The 6247-nt window shown below is 37.2% G+C and overlaps 1 pseudogene; it reads right to left on the reverse strand.

The window, feature by feature from the left end:
* Nucleotides 1–876: 876 nt before the first annotated feature.
* Nucleotides 877–5192, reverse strand: LOC140803458 (phospholipase D alpha 1-like; annotated as a pseudogene).
* Between the last annotated feature and the right edge of the window lie 1055 nt (nt 5193–6247).

Here is a 6247-nt window from a genome sequence, read left to right on the forward strand (position 1 = left end):
ACATGAATCGACACATGAAAACGTTAGTTCGTAGCACGTATACGTAAAAACCGAATTTTCTGGAATAAGACTTCATGTTCTTCGCACATACATAAATTAAATCAATACTATGATGTAATGGACGAGAAAAGGAAGATATTGGCGTGCCTTTGCGTCGTAAACGCACGATATACCGACGGCGACGAAGAACGGGAAGAACCGAAGCTTATAACTCTCAAAACTTTGAAGGGAAAAAGGCTATCTCCCCTACGGCAGCAACTACTGAAGCGCCGAGGGAGAGTTTTGTTTTTTTTTTCTGAAAATCCTTTGTGCGGCGTGTATCAGTGAATGGCGTGAGTTTGATGTGCGCTAGGCTTAGGTTAAATTGTTATTTATATGTTAACTAATTTGTTAAATAGGCTTAAGGCCTAATAAACTTTTAATTAAGCCCACTTAGTGCAAGCTAGGCTCTTAATCAATTTATAAAATGATTTTCATAAAAATCGATAATTAATTAAATAGCCGGACGGCTTAAAAGATCGCATTTTAGTTGAAAATCCAACACCGATAAAAAAATTAGTCCCGGCGTATAAAATCACCGCAAAATTCCTAGTTTTAAAAAATACGAGAAGCCATCTCCCCTAAATTAAATAATTAAAATTAATTATTTAATTAAAACATTTTTTTAGCCCTCGGTCTCCGTTCCTCGATCGTCACTTGAATATCTTTTTTAAAAATACAGTTTAATGCAACCATGCAGAAAATATATTTTAAACATGTCAAAATGCACCACATAAATAACTCATGCAATTAAAATATTTATTTAAAAATACAAAAGAATTTAATAATTCAAATGCATGTGGTTCGCGTGGACCTTTAAATTTTCGGGACGTTACAGCAAATACTGGGAACTGGCTATTCAACACACATCGGTTCATTCGCAAGCCTATAAAGATCAGAAACAGTTAAACAACTCCTGGAACTGCTAAATCACCACAACGTCCCTGCGGAATTAAAGCACGATATCCGCAGATTACGACGGAAAAAAAAGAACGCTATTTATTCGCAATAAATAAAAGTTCCTTACTTGTTATGATAACAAAATATATGCATGGCATTGCACATCTTAGGTGGTAAGGATAGGTGGGAGGTAATCAGATTTTGTACCAAGGACACGTGCTTTGGTATCAGGGAAGAATTCGGTTCCAGGAAGCTCTGTAATATCTCCTTCACTGGTGATCCCGATGGGGTAGCGGAGCAAGTGACCAGGAAGATCCCTTTCAAGCTCTTCAGACGAGTAGAGACCCCAATACTTGTCAGCTATCTGATTCACTTTCACAGCACATTCCTCGCTTCCTGGATGAAGAAACGTCTCGTCCAGCAATCCCAAATGCTCGTACCATAATGACATACGGAAACCATGGATTTGGCCTCTTGCCGGCTGCCTGTTAGATAAATGATAGGGTTGGTAGGCTCCCATCGCTATCTCCGAATCCCTAGCACCGTCCATTGATCTTTGGTTGATGTTGGCTGATCCAATTATTATGTACTCGTCATCAACTGCAAGAGAAAAAAAGATTATCAAAAACCTTTAAGAATCAGTTTTATGGAGAGATTCAAACGCCACACGGGAATTCATGCAAACCTATCATCATCTTGGCATGTACATATATCATAAAACGGCGAGCTTCCTGCGCTTTGAGATAATTTGAATCAGCTTCCGGTTGTTCGGAAGGCTCATATTCGCCACTTTTCTTGACCTCTCTGTTACCAAGGCAGAAGAAAGTTAGGTAATTTCGAGGGTCCTCCTCAATGCCTTTAGCTTGAAGGGCTTGAATGACGTCTTTATACATCATCTCCATTGTTCTCCTCTGCCAATCTAAGATAGCCTGAACAGATGCACTCTCTGGGATACCTTCAGGCCACATAGGGACGACAACGTATACAGCGAACCTTTCTCCAGCCTCAATCTTACTAACAATCTTCAAAGAAAGTTCCTTAGGAATGAGGTGCAGAGCTCCAATATCTTCGACCTTAATATCATGGGAATCCCAGCCAAAACAGGCTCCAAGAAAATACTGATTTTCGATGTAAATAAAATCTTTGGCCCGACGTATGGAATGAATATATGCGTCTTGAATGCTCCTGTCAATTATATTATCTTTTCCACTAACGAGACCCGCTTTGGCCGCATCTTCTGGTGTTTCAGGGAATCCAAAGGCTGCCCCACCATCAATAGATCTGAACAATTGAACATTCCATGTCTCATGATCATCGGTGTATGTAGCTGGTGATGGAGGAATAATATCCTCCAGATCTCTCAAGTTGAGTAATATATCCTTCCCACCTTGCTTCTTCCATCTCTGTTCAAAATTAAAGAGAACATCCCACGCAATTGGCCCTTCCAACCGAGAATGAATATCATGCCAAGGCTCCCTTGGTCCACCTTTCGTGATGACAGTTCCAGTGAAATTAGGCTGATGAAAATCATCGTGATGGGCGGTGTCCAGAGTCCTGAAAAGTGTGTGGAAGGGAGTGTCGTATCTCCCATCACAAAGATCAATACCCCCAACAAAACTCACAATTCTCCTCCTCTCCGAATCTCCGTTAGGCAAACTACTATCCACCACAACAATCTTCTGATGATGAGTGAACATGGTAGAAATTTGCAATCTTGAACAAAGCTTCCACCATCATCTGGATTACGAGGGCACAACACACAATGAACTTCCGTCCCTTGGAAGTAATGTTCGGTTTCCTCATCATGAGTAGCCATCAACCCGTCCCTTTTCAGAAGACCGACAGAAGTTCTATCATCCCAGACAAGCATAATAACCTTCAGGCCTTCACTTGCTTTCCTCTTAAGCAGCTCACCCAGAGTCGTATCACCTCCTTCCTTCTGCCTCCTAGAGTCTCGTATCAATGATATTTCCGTGTAGACTGACCATCCAGTGATGTAAATCAAATGTTTTGCATTGGTAATCGCATCAAAAACATCTTCCCAGCATCTGTGGGGCTCGTAATACTTTCCCCCAGATAGAGGGATCTTTGGAATAAATTGGTCTGGCACATGAGCGTCCTGGTACAAAGAAACCCGACAACCTTTTCTCTGAGCAAAGAAAGTATAAGGAACCCCAGGATACTTGAAACTTTTAATTCCACGAGCCCAATTACGATCTCGAGTCACATCAAAATACTGCAACTTCACATGGAGCTTAGAACCTTCACTTATAGGATTCTTGTCATCGTCCAATATCTCACACCACCTATCCACTTCTTCTCCTTCCAAAAGCTCAGGAACAGGTACATAAGCTCTTCCAATTAAAGTGGCACCAATGGGATTGTCATCTTTGACAGTGAATATCACATTTGATGCCATATGTGCACAGTAAATATGAAAAGATTCGTACCACCTAGGGTTGCTAGGTTCGTTCTCAAGAATTCTCGTTCTCCCAACTCTAGCTTTTTCTAAATCAATACTTGTATAAATTTTTTGAGTTCCTTTGCCAATACCAATTGTTTCTTCAAAGTTTTCCTTAAGCTGATAAAAATATTAACCAATGAGAAACATCAACATTCACAAATAATCAACACACCGATCTATATGGTAAAAAGCACGTCAGGAAAATTATAATGAAAATATCAGTATCTTCATTAAATTAGCAGTATAACTATTGCAACATCAGTCAGGCCCACAGCTGATATTATTCCAAATTGATTGTCAGATTAGGCAGTAGTTCACTATTTGTTAATCACGATATCCAGGCACTCAACTTATATTGATTACATATCCTTGTTCGTAAGTACCAGTTGTGTTGCTGAGTCGAGAAAGACCATGTCCCAGTTTATTTCATAAAGAAATTAAGAAAGACGGAGTTTCAGTAAGATAGAGATTCTAAGGGTCATTAGAATTAACTACTCTACCATTCTGTACAAAATAAATTCAGAAATTCAGGTGCTCGACTTGCAACAAGGAAGATGTATGTTCCCTGCCCATATCCATAAAGAGCATTGAGAAGGGTCAAGGGGTGCACGCTCCTGCTATGTGTGGCAAAGTGATGACTTAATAATCTGCAAGCTCTATGAAGTCCTTGAACAATTGCAGTAAGAATAATGATTGCTACGGAAAGACTCGAGAAAAGACAAACAGCAGAACTTTCAATGATACAGTTCAAGGAATACTCTTAAGCGAATCTGACCAACAAAGTATTCGAGAAGATCAAACATAGATTGATCGGACAAGTTGAATTGAGCTAAAGCATCAAAATTACCTAGGACTTTCTAAACAGGGTAGAGATAGTGGAATTTCCACCAATGCGAATGCACATTCCTTTTAGCTGATTGCAGAATGAATAACTGTTTCAGCTAATGAAAAAGAGTCAACCGGTGAAAATGGTAGATCGTCATCTCTACCACAAGCATCGGGCAATAGATCGTCCGAAAAATTCAATTTTGCATAAACCATACAACCATAGAGACCGATTAGAGACCATAGCAAGCTTTGGAGCGACGAGAGTTCAAGAACTTGACAGTTGTGACAGCTTGACCAATCATGGATATTGAGTTCAAGAAAAGTCAATAAAATTCAAACAGTAACCATACCACACCCAAGATGATCAAAATTTTATAGATCCTGAGTGCGTCAAATCAAACTAACAAATGCTTCCCAAGATCCAATCTCCATCTCACGAATTCCACTAGCAAATGATATACAACTAAACATACATGAATCAAAAGTCAAATCTTTACAAGAACAGAGCCAACCCTCTTGAAAAATATATATAAACAGTGAAATCCAACGACACAGTCAAAGATCAAAAACAAATGAAAAACGAAGACTTTATACCTTGCTGAAAATATTCCCACCCTTTCCACTTCCCAGACTATCCACTTCATAGATCGTAACATGGAGAGTCCCATGAAGTAATATCTGAGCCATTTTCTTTCACCTGCAACACAAAACAAAGCAAGACGTCCCTCATCATTTTGCAAACTCCAAAAGCAAACCATTACATAGAAAACCCGCAAAACCATTTCCTAGACAAAACCAAGAAAATTAGAACCTCCAAAAATTACCCTTTACAAACAAAAAAAACTTTGCAGAGTGGGAAATTACTAGAAGGGTTTTGTCCGGTCAAGAAACTAAACGCGATCCAATTATTAGCCTGTGCAGACGTGAGAGCGTTGGACAGAACTCCGAGAAAATGGTCTGTTTTATGCAGAGCAAGTATTATAATTATTATTATTTTCCGCCCCCGGATCTCTATGATATTTCCTAATTTGGTATGGTTTCCATTATGATCATTTCATTTTAATTTTATAATTAATTGCATTTACCGACAAGTTAAACTTATTAAATTTCACAAAAAAAAATCTCCTCAAATTACGTGACGAGTCAACTCTATTAGACTTGGATCAATTCATTAAAAATAATATTTTTATCTTCGAAATATCATTTTTTTTTGTTATGTTATGACAAAATATTGTATAATATATTTTAATTTGAATAAAAAATATTATTTTTTTACACCAAACTATTATTTTTCACGGTATGTATAGATCAGATCAACTCATCTCAGATTTATAGATAAGTGAAACCGTTACACGAGAGACTTATTCATTTTATTTCATGAACTATGCTAAATTATTTTGTAAACTTAAATGAATAATTTATATTTATTTTGAATATAAAACTTTAGTCCATAATTTTAGTTGACAATCATCCCCACTTTAGAGTTTAGAGTCACCCTCTTTATCACGAATCTTAACTGACAATAATAATAATAATAATAATAATAATAATAATTAGTATTAGACAGTTGCATTATTTGTAACTGAATACCTCACATAAATTATAAGGAGTAGATCTCTTATGAGACAGTATCACGAATCTTTATCTGTGAGACGGATTAATCCTACCGATATTCACAATAAGAAGTAATATTCTTAGCATAGAAAATAATAATTTTTCATGGATGACCTAAATAAGATATATGTCTCACAAATACGACATTTAAGACCGTTTCACACAAGTTTTTACCAATTAAGAATTACATATTATTATCAAAATAAATATTATTATGATGTCGATAACTTGAAAGAAAGACATTTGGGGGAGAGAGTGTTTTAAAAAACTAAAGGATAAATTGTTTGAATAAGGGGATTCAATCATAGTTCCCCCAATCACGGTCAATGATTCTTTCTTTTAGCTTCTTTTGTCTCAATAATGTGGTTTCTTTAAAATAATAATAACTTTTCATTGTAAAAT

The sequence above is a fragment of the Primulina eburnea genome, chromosome 10 (genome assembly GCF_022965805.1).
Source record: "Primulina eburnea isolate SZY01 chromosome 10, ASM2296580v1, whole genome shotgun sequence".
NCBI classification, from domain to species: domain Eukaryota; kingdom Viridiplantae; phylum Streptophyta; class Magnoliopsida; order Lamiales; family Gesneriaceae; genus Primulina; species Primulina eburnea.